Source organism: Bubalus kerabau, chromosome 4, assembly GCF_029407905.1.
Source record: "Bubalus kerabau isolate K-KA32 ecotype Philippines breed swamp buffalo chromosome 4, PCC_UOA_SB_1v2, whole genome shotgun sequence".
NCBI lineage: Eukaryota > Metazoa > Chordata > Mammalia > Artiodactyla > Bovidae > Bubalus > Bubalus kerabau.
Genome location: NC_073627.1, coordinates 85,338,383 through 85,354,089, shown reverse-complemented (window position 1 = coordinate 85,354,089; position 15,707 = coordinate 85,338,383). Strand labels below are relative to the sequence as shown.

At 38.5% G+C, this 15,707-nt stretch overlaps 1 non-coding gene and 1 pseudogene across 1 annotated transcript; both read right to left on the bottom strand.

The window, feature by feature from the left end:
• The window catches only part of LOC129650918 (tigger transposable element-derived protein 1-like), an 83,351-nt pseudogene that overhangs the window by 49,192 nt on the left and 18,452 nt on the right, over positions 1 to 15,707 (bottom strand).
• On the bottom strand, positions 2,416 to 2,525 carry LOC129651883 (U6 spliceosomal RNA). The gene has a single exon (XR_008714386.1). It is a non-coding gene; the product is annotated as a U6 spliceosomal RNA (small nuclear RNA).

Below are 15,707 nucleotides of genomic sequence, written 5' to 3'. Positions count from 1 at the left end.
AAAGACGCTTGCTCCTTGGAAGGAGAGTTATGACCAGCCTAGATAGCATATTAAAAAGCAGAGACATTGCCAACAAAGGTCCATCTAGTCAAGGCTATGGTTTTTCCAGTGGTCATGTATGGATGTGAGAGTTGGACTGTGAAGAAGGCTGAGCGCCAAAGAATTGATGCTTTTGAACTGTGGTGTTGGAGAAGACTCTTGAGAGTCCCTTGGGCTGCAGGGAGATCCAACCAGTCCATTCTAAAGGAGATCGGTCCTGGGTGTTCTTTGGAAGGACTGATGTTGAAGCTGAAACTCCAATACTTTGGCCACCTCATGCGAAGAGGTGACTCATTGGAAAAGACTGATGCTGGGAGGGATTGGGGGCAGGAGGAGAAGGGGACAACAGAGGATGAGATGGCTGGATGGCATCACCGACTCGATGCACATGAGTTTGAGTGAACTCCGGGAGTTGGTGGTGGACAGGGAGGCCTGGAGTGCTGCAATTCATGGTGTCGCAAAGAGTAGGATGTGACTGAGTGACTGAACTGAAGGATAAATAGAGATTTTTATTTAAAATAATTAAAAACCTAGGATATATTAAGTAACTTTTAGCTGTCTTTTCAGCAAGCAGAGATGGATTGTACAGGATTTAAATATGGAAGAAGATAGAATTGGAAATGAAGTCACTCTTGGGAAGCTGAATATTTATTATATTGCAACTAAGTGTCAGTCATTAGGAAAACTCTGTGTACAGAGTTTGTAATACAAAATCATCGAGCAAAATCATACTTTATTATTACGTGTGTTAGATTTATACTGTGATAGATTTATTTTAGAAAAGATAAGATATGCATCCTTGTAAATGGGGTAAAAAAGGGTCCTGTATCTTATATTTTTATGAATTTTTACAGGAAAGCATTTAGCATTTTAAGCTCAGATTGATAACAATGTCAAATTTTTACTAGATATTCTGTGACAGGAAAGAAAAAAAAAGGATTTTCAAAAATAGTGTCTTTAATTGTCTGCAATAAGGTAGATAAGCAGAAGATTAAGTATTATATGTTATATAGCCTTCTGGATTCATTAATATATAATACAATGCTTAAAGCTCATAAAATTTGATGAAATTTTATAAGGTCTCGTTCAGAAATAATTGTCCTTCTATGTCATGAAATGATTTTTATAATTACTTTTTAATTTTCCTTTAATCTGCAACTCATGGTAAAGTAGTAGTTTCCCAGGGGTTTCTGAATAGAAAGGAGAAAAGTAGTTCAAATATGCTTAATATTGCTGGCCTACATGTTTCAGAAGCATGGGGGCATTTCCATTTGATTCAGGGGTCAGTGGAGAGAATGAAACAGCATAGTATAGCAGTGGAAAGAACACAGACTTTGGAAATCTTGACAAAAATAAAATAAAATTGCCTCATTTTGGACAATATAACCTTATTGAGCCCAGGGTTCACAGTGAGAAGAAGACAGCAACATTAACTTCATAGTGTTTTTGTGATTGATTAAGGGTGATCTTTATAGGGTGATACTCATGTTGTTTGGCACATGGAAGGTGATCAATGTATGACTACTATTCTTAATATAAATTATAATTTCCAGTTAGTAACAAAACATGTCAATGAGATTCTATTTCATATGTTGTGAGTAAAGGGAAATATACATCTATCAAAATCAAAATAAAAGAATGGATAAGTGCTGGAAATCCTAAGGCAGAAATATGAATAAATAAAACTAAAGAGATAAATGTTAAGAATCAACCTCCAAGATTTTGATAGATGTTGACTGAGTCTTAGCTGATATCCTAGCTAATGAATAGCCAAGTTCAGCACTGCAGTTTAACTCCACTCTTCCAGCCTGCTCCAAAGATAAAATGGATGTGGAGGTGTTCTATGTAGAGATGATGATGGAACAGCTGTTCTTCACTCTCTCTTCTTCTCAAGTTGTTTGCCTTTTTCATTTAGCCTATAAAGTAAGCATGAGTCTAGTTTCTATCAGGAACCAGAGTTCCTATCTTAGCGTTTTCTATCCAGTTTTCCTGTCTTTGTCCTTATGATCTTTTCTGGCCTCCTCTCTTGACCTTTCTCCTTGTCCAATTCTCTTTCTTATTTGCTTAATGAAAAGTCCAACTCTCTTCTCAAAACTAGGCTCTTCAGAGGCAGCCTCAACCCACCTCATACCATGGAAGGACACATTCCTCCTTAAGAATTATAAAATACACATTGGGATGTTAAAAACTGTTACTTTCTGGCTAAGGACTCTTCATTGTGTTAAATTTAAACTAATCAAATCCCCAGATTTACATTTTAATATATATATATATATATATAAATATATATATATATATATATATATATAAACAGCTTTACCACTGGCCTCAGGTTATCTAAAAAGTCATAAGTTTTCCTCCTTTTGTTTTTAATGGAGCATTTTGTGAATTCTATCAGTTCTTTGTGAATTCATCCTTGTGTAGGGACCATGCTGGTCTTCTCTGTATCATTCCAATTTTAGCATATGTGTTGCTGAAGCAAGCACTCTTTCCTCCCTCCTTTTCTCCTCCCTCTCTTCTTCTCTCCCTTTCTCTCTGTCTCTTTTTCTGAGATGGTGCTCTCTGACATATATATATATATATATGCCGTCTGCTTGCTACAGTTTAAAACTTATTTTTACTTTAGGCAAGTATATATTTTTTCCCTCTGTTTTTCCTTTTTCTTCCCCTAGAAAAAATCTTGCAACTGAGTCCGACATATTAAAAAATATAAATTAAGCTTTTTATTAGGGGAAGACCCTGATGCTGGGAAAGATTGAAAGCAGGAGGAGAAGGGGATGACAGAGGATTAGATGATTGGATGGCATCACCGACTCGATGAATGTGAGTTTGAGCAATTTCTGGGAGTTGGTGATGGACAGGGAAGCCTGGTGTGATGCAGCCTAAGGGGTTGCAAAGAGTTGGACATGACTGAGTGACTGAACTCAACTGAAGTGGGATCAGACCTCTCCTCTTTCATCTCTATCATTTTCATGGTCCCTGCAGTATCTCTGAGGAGCCCTAGGCCCAGAGAAACACTATTGAAAAGCCTTGAGCTAATGAAAAGAGTTATTAACTGAAATTCTGAAGACTGGAGTTTTAGCTTTAGCTCTAACATCAAATTTATATGTGTCACTGATAGGGGTAATTGTCTTATCCATAAAACAAAGGTTTGAACAGTGGTTCTCAATTTTGTCTGTGTATTAGAATCACCTGGGGAGCTTTTAAAAATACTGATGCTCAGGCCTTATATCAATTAAATTAGAGTCTCTGGGGCGTGACCAAGACAACAGCATATTTTAGAGCTCCTTGGGTGATTCCAATGTGCAACCAAGTTTCAAAACTGCCAGAGTTTTTGAGCAATAATGTTTCACAAATCCATAGGTCTTTGCAGCTTGCTTTGGTAGATGTAGTTAAAATGTGCAGTCTATTAATTTATAGATAGTACTTAGTGAAGAGTGGGGATGAACGTGGTCATAAAGATTGAAACCTAGGAAAAAAGTTTTTTGATTATCTTAATAGCTCAGTGTGTTGGGCAAAACACTTAACTCTGTTATATCCCTGATGGGAGTAATTTTGACTTCCTCTAAAATGAGGCTCTCAACGGAGAAATCATATTTAAATGTAGTGTTATTAGATTTATACCAATAATGACACCATTTGTTAGTATGATCTGCTAAGAATTACACCTAGCTATTTCATTCACAAAATAAATAGAATGGCCAGATTGACTACTGAAATGTAAAATATGGTTAATATTCCTCAGTTGGTGGTATAGCTAGAAGACAGATTAAAGTAACATGCTATCAATGGAAATCTCTGATATTGAGATGCTGCATTAAAAGTGCCTCCATCAAAAGGGCAAAGAGAGAAAAAAAACCGCAGGATTACTGCTGTGTGCTTGTCAGTGAAAAACTATTGTTATGAAAAACTATTGTTTCAGCTGAGTTTTCAAAGTAGGAATAAAGCTCATAGTATTGGTGAGCAATTGATCCTCAAAGATATACAAATTGTATGACAATATTCAGTCTATAATCTCCAAAGGTCAAATGAATTTCTTATGATTGAATAAGTTACAATGAATACCAAGTAGTATAAAAGTGATGGCAGCATTAGAGCAAAAATGATTGATTCTAAATATGTTAGATGTAAAGCTAAATAGAAATGCCTTTTCATTTTCTTGTTACCAAGGCCATTTACACATTTTCTCTCATATTTGGGCAGCTAATAGGTATTCAAATTCATGTGCTTTAATCTCCTCTTTTACCAATGTAGTTCTTTGCTAGAAGTTGGTAACCTTTAAATAAAAGAAAGTGCAGTTATTACTTGCGGCATGACAATATATTAATAATTTTATTCCCTTGTTCTTAGAAATTTTTTTGCTGGAATGGATTTACCAACAACAGAATAAAAAAATCATATTTTTAAAATTTTTCCTGTCCTTTCTGGACAGGAAGATCAGCTTTATGTTTTCATGTGTTCTAGGCCTCCTTACCCCAGAGGAAAGTTTACCCTAGGTTTCTTTGTGAAAGTACCCAAGAAGTTGGGCAGTGAGCCCAATGTTGACTTGGCAGACTAGGAGAAAGTCCACAGAAACAAGTTTGACAACATGAATTTGAATCAATAGCAACATTGTCCACCTCTGAATGAACTGTGTTAAGAAGGACAATGAGTGCTTTACTATGGCTAAGAGTGACCACTGGTTAGGAATTGCCTCTATTTTTTCTTGGCCTTTGTAAGATCTGATATCTTGATACAGTATAAAATAAATGAATGAGAAGAATGGTGTGTGGGGAAAGAGAAAGAGGGAGAGGTGTGTAGGGGAATGAAATGTAGTGGTAAATTACAAAATAATTATTGATGTTGTTATTTTCACCAGACTTGGCCAATGGAGACTGGAAGCTAAATATAGTTTGGTTTGGATAAATTTAAAAGCATAGAATGTTTTCTGTACTTTATTTGTTGCATAGAAATTCTTAATTTTCACATACCTTTGAAAATGTATGCGTGTGTGCTAAGTTGCTTCAGTCATGTCCAACTCTTTGTGACCCTATGGATTGTAGCCCACCTGGCTTCTCTGTCCATGGAATTCTCCAGGCAAGAATGCTGGAGTGGGTTTCCATGCCCTTCTCCAGGGGATCTTTCTGACTCTGGGTTCAAACTGGCATCTCTGATGTCGCCTGCATTGGCAGGCAGATTCTTTACCGCTATAGCATCACCTGGGAAGCCCTGGTACAAATAAATCTCAGTATTTGGTTGTTAAAATTAAGTTAGTTGCTCAGTGGTGTCTGACTCTTCGTGGCCCCATGGACTGTAGCCCCCCAAGGCTCCTATGTCCATGGAATTTTCCAGGCAAGAATACCAGAGTGGGCTGCCATTTCCTTCTCCAGGGGATCTTCCCTACCCAGGGATTGAACCCAGGTCTCCAGCGTTGCAGGCAGACTCTTTACCCTCTGAGCCACCAGGGAAATGGTTAGTTATCTCTTTTTAGAACAACTCCATGAAGCCATCTTTAGTTTGCCTAGTTCTATAGTGATCTCTTATAGTCTGAAATTATCTCCTATGCATACTATTTATTTCATGACTCGTTGATACACTGCTTAGTGACTTTTAGTTCTTTGGGTGTTTCTTATTTCACTAACATCTTAGCAATACATCTAGATTTTAAACTTCTGCTGTGACAGAATTGCTTTAAAAAGAAAGCTGAGAAAGTGAATGTATGAAAATTGCTCTAGATGAGTTGTCTACGAGTGGAGACCAATGATACCGTTTATACATGTGGTGTCAACAAACAGTGCAGTACAGGCGCATAGGAGGCACTCAGGACTTGTTTGTTGAAGGGCTGTGTGAGTAGATGAATGGACTAACATTGAATGAGGACACAAATGTGTATATCCACTTGAGGAGTTGGTTCTTTCATATCCTACAAAGGATTAATCTGTTACCCCCAGATATGAATTTCTAATCCAGGGCAGTGGGTGCTCTTTACTAATATATTCTGGAAATCAGTCTGATTAATGCCAGTAATAGACGGAACTTTGATCAGATCTTACGTGTTATAAAGTCCCTTCTTCATTTCTCAACCAAGTCTCATTGCTTATATTTGTTTATTTTTCTCTTTTCAGCAAAAATGAAGATAGTACCCCCCTCACCAAAGCTCAATTTTCTCTCAAGCTTCAACCCTCAGTCTCTGTCACTTTTCTCTGAGAGTTTGTATTTCAAGTTGCTCCAAATCATTCTATCATGCCACTTCACTTTATTTCAGGTGAATCAGAGAGAGGAAATCTAGAAGTTCTTTTGGTGGAGAAAATGTTGAAATTTTTATAAAGTATTTCCATGGCAGCTTAAATTATTGACAATTATTTCATTGAGATTCGGGATCTATGTCCACTCCCCTTGTATCTGGGTGAGGTTGTGACTGCTGGAACCAAGAATATATAGTTTAAGTGATGTTTGGAGACCTTTGAGATTAGATCATAAAAGGCCTTGGGTGTTCTGACTTATTTGTTGAGACAATGGTCAGCAGTATGAGAAGTCTGGCTATGGAAAGCTGATGTGTGGATGTGCTCAGCCAATTATCTCACCTGACACCGGCTTTCCAGCCATCCATTTCAAGGTGCCACACATGTATGTAAAGAAGCCATCTAGGAAGTGGGTCCCCAGCCTCAGCTCTTTGAGTCTCCCTCAGCTAAGACCACGGAGAAGGTAATGGCACCCCACTCCAGTACTCTTGCCTGGCAAATCCCATGGACAGAGGAGCTTGGTAGGCTGCAGTCCTTGGGGTTGCTAGGAGTTGGAGATGACTGAGCGACTTCACTTTCCCTTTTCACTTTCATGCATTGGAGAAGGAAATGGCAACCCACTCCACTGTTCTTGCCTGGAGAATCCCAGGGACGGGGGAGCCTGGTGGGCTGCCGTCTCTAGGGTCGCACAGAGTCAGACATGACTGAAGTGACTTAGCAGCAGCAGCAGCAGCAGCAGCTAAGACCAAAATATCAAAGGGCAGAAACAAACTGTACTCTATATGAATGCATGACCCACAGTTTCTGTGGTCATTCTAAAAATTATCATTTTATGCTACTAAGGTTTGTAGTGATTTTTTAATACAGTAATAATGATCAGGACAATTTCACAATCAAATTTTATATACTTAAGGATATATTTTAGAGAGCTGTCATAGCTCAGTCAGTAAAGAATCTGCCTACAATACAGGAGACCCGGTTTCAATCCCTGGATTGGGAAGATCCCCTGGAGAAGGAAATAGAAATCCACTCCAGTATTCTTGCCTGGAAAATCCCATGGACAGAGGAGCCTGGTGAGCTACAGTCCATGGGGTCACAAGAGTCGGTCACGACTTAGCGACTGAACCACCAAGGATATATCTTATTTTAAAAGTTATAATCAAATGATTTTTGTAAATAATGTAGGTCTGTTATTAACCAGTATCCTTTCTCCCAGCTCTATTCCTCCTACTTGGATCCAGGCTTTTCTTCAGACTGTCCAACAGAAGCACAAAAAGAGTTAGAAGTAGGTGTGTTTAACATGATGATTAAATACATCTGCTTTTACTTGTATCATTCAATTCTCTTGATGTTTCAAATAATAATAGAGGTTGTAAGCAAGGATATGACAGTTGGGAGCTTCAGGTCTAGGAGAGCAGTTGAGTGACAATGAGGACAGGGAGGCACCACCTTGGTATCTCAGACTAGTTAGGGAATGGTATATTCTGGTCAACCAAGTTCCCAGTTGCTTCAGTTTGACAGTGAAACTGATATTAGTAAAAAGGTGAGAGGATTGAAATGTAGAATTCTCTGGATTGATTTTTCAAGTGGTGTATACATTCTTTAGAAAAGCAGTACTTTTAACAGCTACAATTCCTTAATAGAATTGCTAGACCATTAACTGACCTGACAGGTCAACATACCTTGCAAAAGTCTTCCTAAAATGCAAAGGTAAGTTCTGTCAGCTGTTGTTAGCAAAGCAAAATAAATTTATAGGAATAAAGAAATATTTCTTCTAAATACTCTAGCATTATAAAATGCAATTCTTCAAAAGTCCTTGAGAAAGTGTTTCAGATATGAAATCTGGATGAAATGTAAGAGATTGAAAAAGCAATAGAGTAAATGAAAAGACTTCTCTCAAGATTTAAATAGGAAGTGATAAATGTCAAAGTGAAGCTTCATTTAATAATGGGGGAAAAATCCCTCTATTACTTTAAGCTGAATCAACTGTGGATTCCATAGGGTGAAAGCAAAAAGAAAGATAATACTTCACAGGCTTGGGGAAATAAAAGTTACATTGTTCATATGAACTTAAATTAACCCAGAACTGCTTTATTTAGATAGTTTCTGACACACAACACACTCTTAGTAAGTTAAGGATAGTTGCATCAAAAAAAGTTAGAGATCTTTTTACTTCAAGATTTCTGAGGCTTTAATATACTAACGTGCATTTTGAATCATTCCAATGTGCATCTGTTATACAGTGTATATCTAAAATTCACTTGACTATGTCATTTTTTTTTAAAGAGATGATCTTTTGGGGGACTTGGGTTCCGAGGAGGCAAACTTTGGGAAACACTGATTTAGCCCTTCTATTTGATAAGATCTTCCTGACCTTATTATGAAACTAGAAGATGCATGTGATCTGTAGGTTTCTCATGGTTTCCACTCTTTGTACTCATAGCTGTAGTTATCACATGTATTTTCAGTAGAATTTGTGCCTTTCCGTGGCTTCCTTCTTTCTTCCATGCAGAAGCAATTTTCTACTTGTTGGAGTGTTGGCAATGCCCTATTCTTGACCTGTGTGATGATTACATAAGAGTTTGTACTTACACTAGCAATTATAAACTGTGTAATAACTATGTGTTCTATGTACTGTTCTGCATACGTATTTCATTAAAACTAAAAAATTAAAAGGAAAGTCATGTATTTTATATGCTTTTAGACTAACAGTGACTTTCAACTTATTGAGAACATTTGTATACATTTTAAAATTTCCAATTCTTAGAAATCTATGAAAATTTCAGGATGTGGAACTTTCTATTTCTGTTACTCTTTATTTATGAATGAGCCTCTAATACTGCTCATAAGCGATTTAAACATGTATTTAATTGTATAAAGAACATAAAGAGTAAGACTTGCATTTTTATTTTATTTTTTATTTTTCTGGCATAAATAACTAAGCAAATTTTTGTAAAATTTCTCAAGTGCAAGGTAACAAATACTTTTAAGTGCTTTGCTTCCAATGTATGTAGTTTATACATCAGATCAGATCAGATCAGTCGCTCAGTCGTGTCTGACTCTTTGCGACCCCATGAATCGCAGCACGCCAGGCCTCCCTGTCCATCACCAGCTTCCAGAGTTCACTGAGACTCACGTCCATCGAGTCAGTGATGCCATCCAGCCATCTCATCCTCTGTCGTCCCCTTCTCCTCCTGCACCCAATCCCTCCCAGCCTCAGAGTCTTTTCCAATGAGTCAACTCTTCGCATGAGGTGGCCAAAGTACTGGAGTTTCAGCTTTAGCATCATTCCTTCCAAAGAAATCCCAGGGCTGATCTCCTTCAGAATGGACTGGTTGGATCTCCTTGCAGTCCAAGGGACTCTCAAGAGTCTTCTCCAACACCACAGTTCAAAAGCATCAATTCTTCGGCACTCAGCCTTCTTCACAGTCCAACTCTCACATCCATACATGACCACTGGAAAAACCATAGCCTTGACTAGATGGACCTTTGTTGGCAAAGTAATGTCTCTGCTTTTGAATATGCTGTCTAGATTGGTCATAACTTTCCTTCCAAGGAGTAAGCGTCTTTTAATTTCATGGCTGCAGTCACCATCTGTAGTGATTTTGGAGCCCAGAAAAATAAAGTCTGACACTGTTTCCCCATCTATTTCCCATGAAGTGATGGGACCGGATGCCATGATCTTCGTTTTCTGAATGTTGAGCTTTAAGCCAACTTTTTCACTCTCCACTATCACTTTCATCAAGAGGCTTTTTAGTTCCTCTTCACTTTCTGCCATAAGGGTGGTGTTATCTGCATATCTGAGGTGATTGATATTTCTCCGGCAATCTTGATTCCAGCTTGTGCTTCTTCCAGCCCAGCATTTCTCATGATGTACTCTGCATAGAAGTTAAATAAGCAGGGTGACAATATACAGCCTTGATGTACTCCTTTTCCTATTTGGAACCAGTCTGTTGTTCCATGTCCAGTTCTAACTGTTGCTTCCTGACCTGCATACAAATTTCTCAAGAGGCAGATCAGGTGGTCTGGTATTCCCGTCTCTTGAAGAATTTTCCACAGTTTATTGTGATCCACACAGTCAAAGTTTTTGGCATAGTCAATAAAGCAGAAATAGATGTTTTTCTTGAGCTCTCTTGCTTTTTCTATGATCCAATAAAGAACTTTATATAGCCTTTGGTGAATGAAGCACATCTTTGCAAACTTTTGTTCTTTTATTCCTTTGAACAAATATACAGATTATTGTATATGTACAAACATAACATAATTTTGTTTAGGTCATTTTGTAAACAGAAGAGAAAAAGTGTGGGTTTTTGTCATCAAATTTAATTGAAGATTTATTGCTTTCTAGGTATTTATGGTTTCCAAATTCAAATATGAAATGTTTATTTTCTGCAGAAAAAGCTAATAGTTTAAATGAAAAAATTTAAAAATTACTAAGATATCATTATATCATATATTATTGATAATATCCAGTACTAAGATAATATGCCATATTTACTCATATTGTTTTATATCCTATTTGACAGAATATTTTTGCCCTTATATAGCCCTAACCTACAAATAAAATGTTGAGTTTTGGTCATTGTAACTTTAGATTCTGGAAAGATTTCCTGCAAATTAAAAAAAATAATAATTTTCCTTGGGAAAGAGAAAGTAAAGATGATAAAAAAGTTAAAAAATTTGGTGTAGAATGTAATATTTTGATCATATATAACACAGTAGATGTTGCTTCTTTCTTGCAGAATAATTAAACTTTAGCTCAAATCACAAAACAAACCCAAAAGGCAGGATAACAGTATCTGTTGAGCTAATCCTGGGAATAAGTCAGCCAATTGGGAAAGAACTCCCACTTCTGAAAATGCAAACTGGAGGAACATACTCACTCTAATTCTTGATGACAGAAGAGGATAAAACTTGTACAAAGAGTGAATTCTGATTGTGTTGTTGGAACTGTATTTGTGTGTGTTGCTTTGAGATTCAAGCAACTCCTTGTCTTTCTCGTTTACAAGTAAGTATTGAACTTAGGAGCTACTAACACTACTCCAAGTGCTCTTTCCACTCCACCAAATTTTCTTTCATTCCTCTACTACTTGGACTCTGTGTATAGTCTGGCACAGATATTTAAATTTAGAGAAAGACAAGGAGGACACTTTAATAATTGTTGATAAATTTATTCTTTAAATTGCCTGATATTTAATTGGTACTCAATCAGCTCAGATGGTAAAGAATCTGCCTGCAATGCAGGAGACCTGGGTTTGATCCCTAGGTCGGGAAGATCTCCTGGAGAAGGAAATGGCTACCCACACTCCAGTGGTCTTGCTGGTAGAATCCCATGGACAGAGAAGGCTGGTGGGCTAGGATAGTCCATGGGGTTGCAAAAAGTCATGTATGACTGAGTAACTAAGAACAAACAAATAATGTTTATATTCAACTGATTCAAAATCAAGTTGGAGTACAGAAAGCTATGAACCAAGAGATCCTTTTTTTCCCTGGTTCTGGTCTTTGCCACCTTTAGTGGTTTATCCTAAGGTTCAGTTCTTAGACTTCTTCTATGCCTGAACTGACTGTCCTGTGCTTTCAGTCTCATGGCTTTATATGCAATCTATATCTTGACTTACCATATGCACAGCCCTAGTCTAGATTTCTCCCATGAATTCCAAATTCTTTTACATGCTATTTCTAGCTTCTGTTGGATATATTATAGTCATTTCAAACAAGCAGCCTAACAGGTTCCTCTGTCCTTTGGGTTCTCCAGGCAAGAATACTGGAGTGGGTTGCCGTGCCCTCTTCCAGGAGATCTTCTCAACCCAGGAATCAAAGCCATATCTTTTACGTCTCCTGCATTGGCAGGTGGGCTCTTTACCACTAGCGCCACCTGGGAAGTGTGGATATATTATAGTCGATTCAAACATAACATGTCTAAAACTGAATTCCCCCATTTATTCCTACCAAAGATTGCCCATCACATCAAATGCCACCTGAATTCCCCTAGTTGTTCAAATTAAAGACCATGGAGTCATCATTGATTCTGTTCTTTCTTTTATACCCCAGTTCAGTTCGGTTCAGTTCAGTCACTCAGTCGTGTCTGACTCTTTGCGACCCCATGAATCACAGCACACCAGGCCTCCCTGTCCATCCTGAACTCCTGGAGTTCACTCAAACTTATGTCCATTGAGTCAGCGATGCCATCCAGCCATCTCATCCTCTGTCGTCCCCTTCTCCTCCTGCCCCCAAACCCTCCCAGCCTCAGAGTCTTTTCCAGTGAGTCAACTCTTCGCATGAGGTGGCCAAAGTACTGGAGTTTCAACTTTAGCATCATTCCTCCCAAAGAAATCCCAGGGATGATCTCCTTCAGAATGGACTGGTTGGATCTCCTTGCAGTCCAAGGGACTCTCAAGAGTCTTCTCCAATACCACAGTTCAAAAGCATCAATTCTTCGGCACTCAGCCTTCTTCACAGTCCAACTCTCACATCCATACATGACCACTGGAAAAACCATAGCCTTGACTAGATGGACCTTTGTTGGCAAAATAATGTCTCTGCTTTTGAATATGCTATCTAGGTTGGTCATAAGTTTTCTTCCAAGGAGTAAGCGTCTTTTAATTTCATGTCTGCAGTCACCATCTGCAGTGATTTTAGAGCCCCCCAAAATAAAGTCTGACCCTGTTTCCACTGTTTCCCCATCTATTTCCCATGAAGTGATGGGACCAGATGCCATGATCTTCACTTTCTGAATGTTGAGCTTTAAGCCAACTTTTTCACTCTCCACTTTCACCTTCATCAAGAGACTTTTTAGTTCCTCTTCACTTTCTGCCATAAGGGTGGTGTCATCTGCATATCTGAGGTGATTGATATTTCTCCTGGCAATCTTGATTCCAGCTTGTGCTTCTTCCAGCCCAGCATTTCTCATGATGTACTCTGCATAGAAGTTAAATAAGCAGGGTGACAATATACAGCCTTGATGTACTCCTTTTCCTATTTGGAACCAGTCTGTTGTTCCATGTCCAGTTCTAACTGTTGCTTCCTGACCTGCATACAGATTTCTCAAGAGGCAGGTCAGGTGGTCTGGTATGCCCATCTCTTTCAGAATTTTCCACAGTTTATTGTGATCCACAGTCAAAGTTTTTGGCATAGTCAAGAAAGCAGAAATAGATGTTCTTCTGGAACTCTCTTGCTTTTTTGATGATCCAGCGGATGTTGGCAATTTTATCTCTGGTTCCTCTGCCTTTTCTGAAACCATCTTGAACAACTGGAAGTTCACGGTTCACGTATTGCTGAAGCCTGGCTTGGAGAATTTTGAGCATTACTTTACTAGCGTGTGGATGAGTGCAATTGTGCGGTAGTTTGAGCATTCTTTGGTATTGCCTTTCTTTGGGATTGAAAAAAACTGACGTTTTATAGTCCTGTGGGTACTGCTGAGTTTTCCAAATTTGCTGGCATATTGAGTGAGCACTTTCACAGCATCATCTTTCAGGATTTGAAATAGCTCAACTGGAATCCCACACCCAGTTAATTAGGATATGTGGTGCCTTTATATTCAAAATATTCAGAATCAGACCATTTTCTAGAATTCCATTGCTGCCACTTTAATAACTCTCCTTTAAAAACTGGGGCATAAGTATTATTTGAACAACTATGAGCTTCTAAAGTGGTGGGCTGAAGCTGGCTTGCACAATCGACTCCCATTTCTCACCAGGGTTATGGTAATGCCTTCCCACATAGCCTCTCTATTTACATAATTCATTCAGTTTGCACAGAAACAATCCATTCTCTGCACATGAACTAGAGTGATCTTATTAAAATGCATATCAAAAGCTATGACAAACCTAGTCAATCAGTTCAGTCACTCAGCTGTGTCCAACTCTTTGTGACCCTATGGACTGTAGCACTCCAGGCCTCCCCGTCCATCACCAACTCCCGGAGCTTACTCAAACTCATGTCCATTGAGTCTGTGATGCCATCCAACCATCTCATCCTCTGTCGACCACTTCTCCTCCCACCTTCAATCTTTCCCAGCATCACGGTCTTTTCCAATGAGTCAGTTCTTCCCATCAGGTGGCCAAAGAATTGGAGTTTCAGCTTCAGCATCAGTACTTTTAATGAATATTCAGGGCTGACTTCCTTAAAGGATGGGCTGGTTGGATCTCTTTGCAGTCCAAGGGACTCTCAGGAGTCTCCTCCGACAACACAGTTCAAAAGCATCAATTCTTCAGCGCTAAGTTTTCTTTATAGTCCAAATCTCACATCCATACATGATGACTGGAAAAACCATAACTTTGACTAGATGGATCTTTGATGGCAAAGCAGTGTCTCTGCTTTTTAATGCGCCGTCTAGGTTGGTCATCACTTTTCTTCCAAGGAGCTAACATCTTTTAATTTAATGGCTACAGTCACCATTAGCAGTGATTTTGGAGCCCAAAAAACTAAAGTCTGTCACTGTTTCCACTGTTTCTCTATCTGTTTGCCATGAAGTGATGGGACCAGATGCAATGATCTTCATTTTCTGAATGTTGAGTTTTAAGTCAATTTTTCACTCTATTCTTTCACTTTCATCAAGAGGCTCTTTAGTTCTTCTTTGCTTTCAGCCATAAGGGTGGTGTCATCTGCATATCTGAGGTTATTGATATATCTCCCAGCAATCTTGATCGCAGCTTGTGGTTCCTCCAGCCCAGCGTTTTTCATGATGTACTCTGAATATAAGTTAAATAAGCAGGGTGACAATATAAAGCCTTGATGTACTCCTTTCTCAATTTGGAACCAGTCTGTTGTTCCATGTCCAGTTCTAACTGTTGCTTCTTGACCTGCATACAGATTTCTCAGGAGGCAGGTCAGGTGGTCTGGTATTCTCATCTCTTTCAGAATTTTCCACAGTTTGTTGTGATCTACACAGTCAAAGTCTTGACTACTGGCATAGTCAAAAAAGCAGAAATAGATGTTGTTCTGGAACTCTCTTGCTTTTTTGATGATCCAATGGATGTTGAATATTTGATCTCTGGTTCCTCTGCCTTTTCTAAATCCAGCTTGAACATCTGGAAATTCATGATTCATGAACTGTTGAAGCTGGGGTTGGAGAATTTTGAGCATTACTTTGCCAGTGTGTGAGATGAGTGTAATTATGAGGTAGTTTGAGCATTCTTTGGGATTGAAAGGAAAACTGACCTTCACCAGTCCTGTGGCCACTGCTGAGTTTTCCAAATTTGCTGGCATATTAAGACAGCACTTTCACAGCATCATCTTTTAGGATTTGAAATAGCTCAACTGGGATTCCATCACCTCCACTAGCTTTGTTCTTAGTGATGCTTCCTAAGGCTACTGGACTTCACATTCCAGGATGTCTGGCTCTAGGTGAGTGATCACACCATCATGGTTCTCTGGGTCATGAAGATGTTTTTTGTATAGTTCTTCTGTGTATTCTTGCTACCTCTTCTTAATATCTTCTACTTCTGT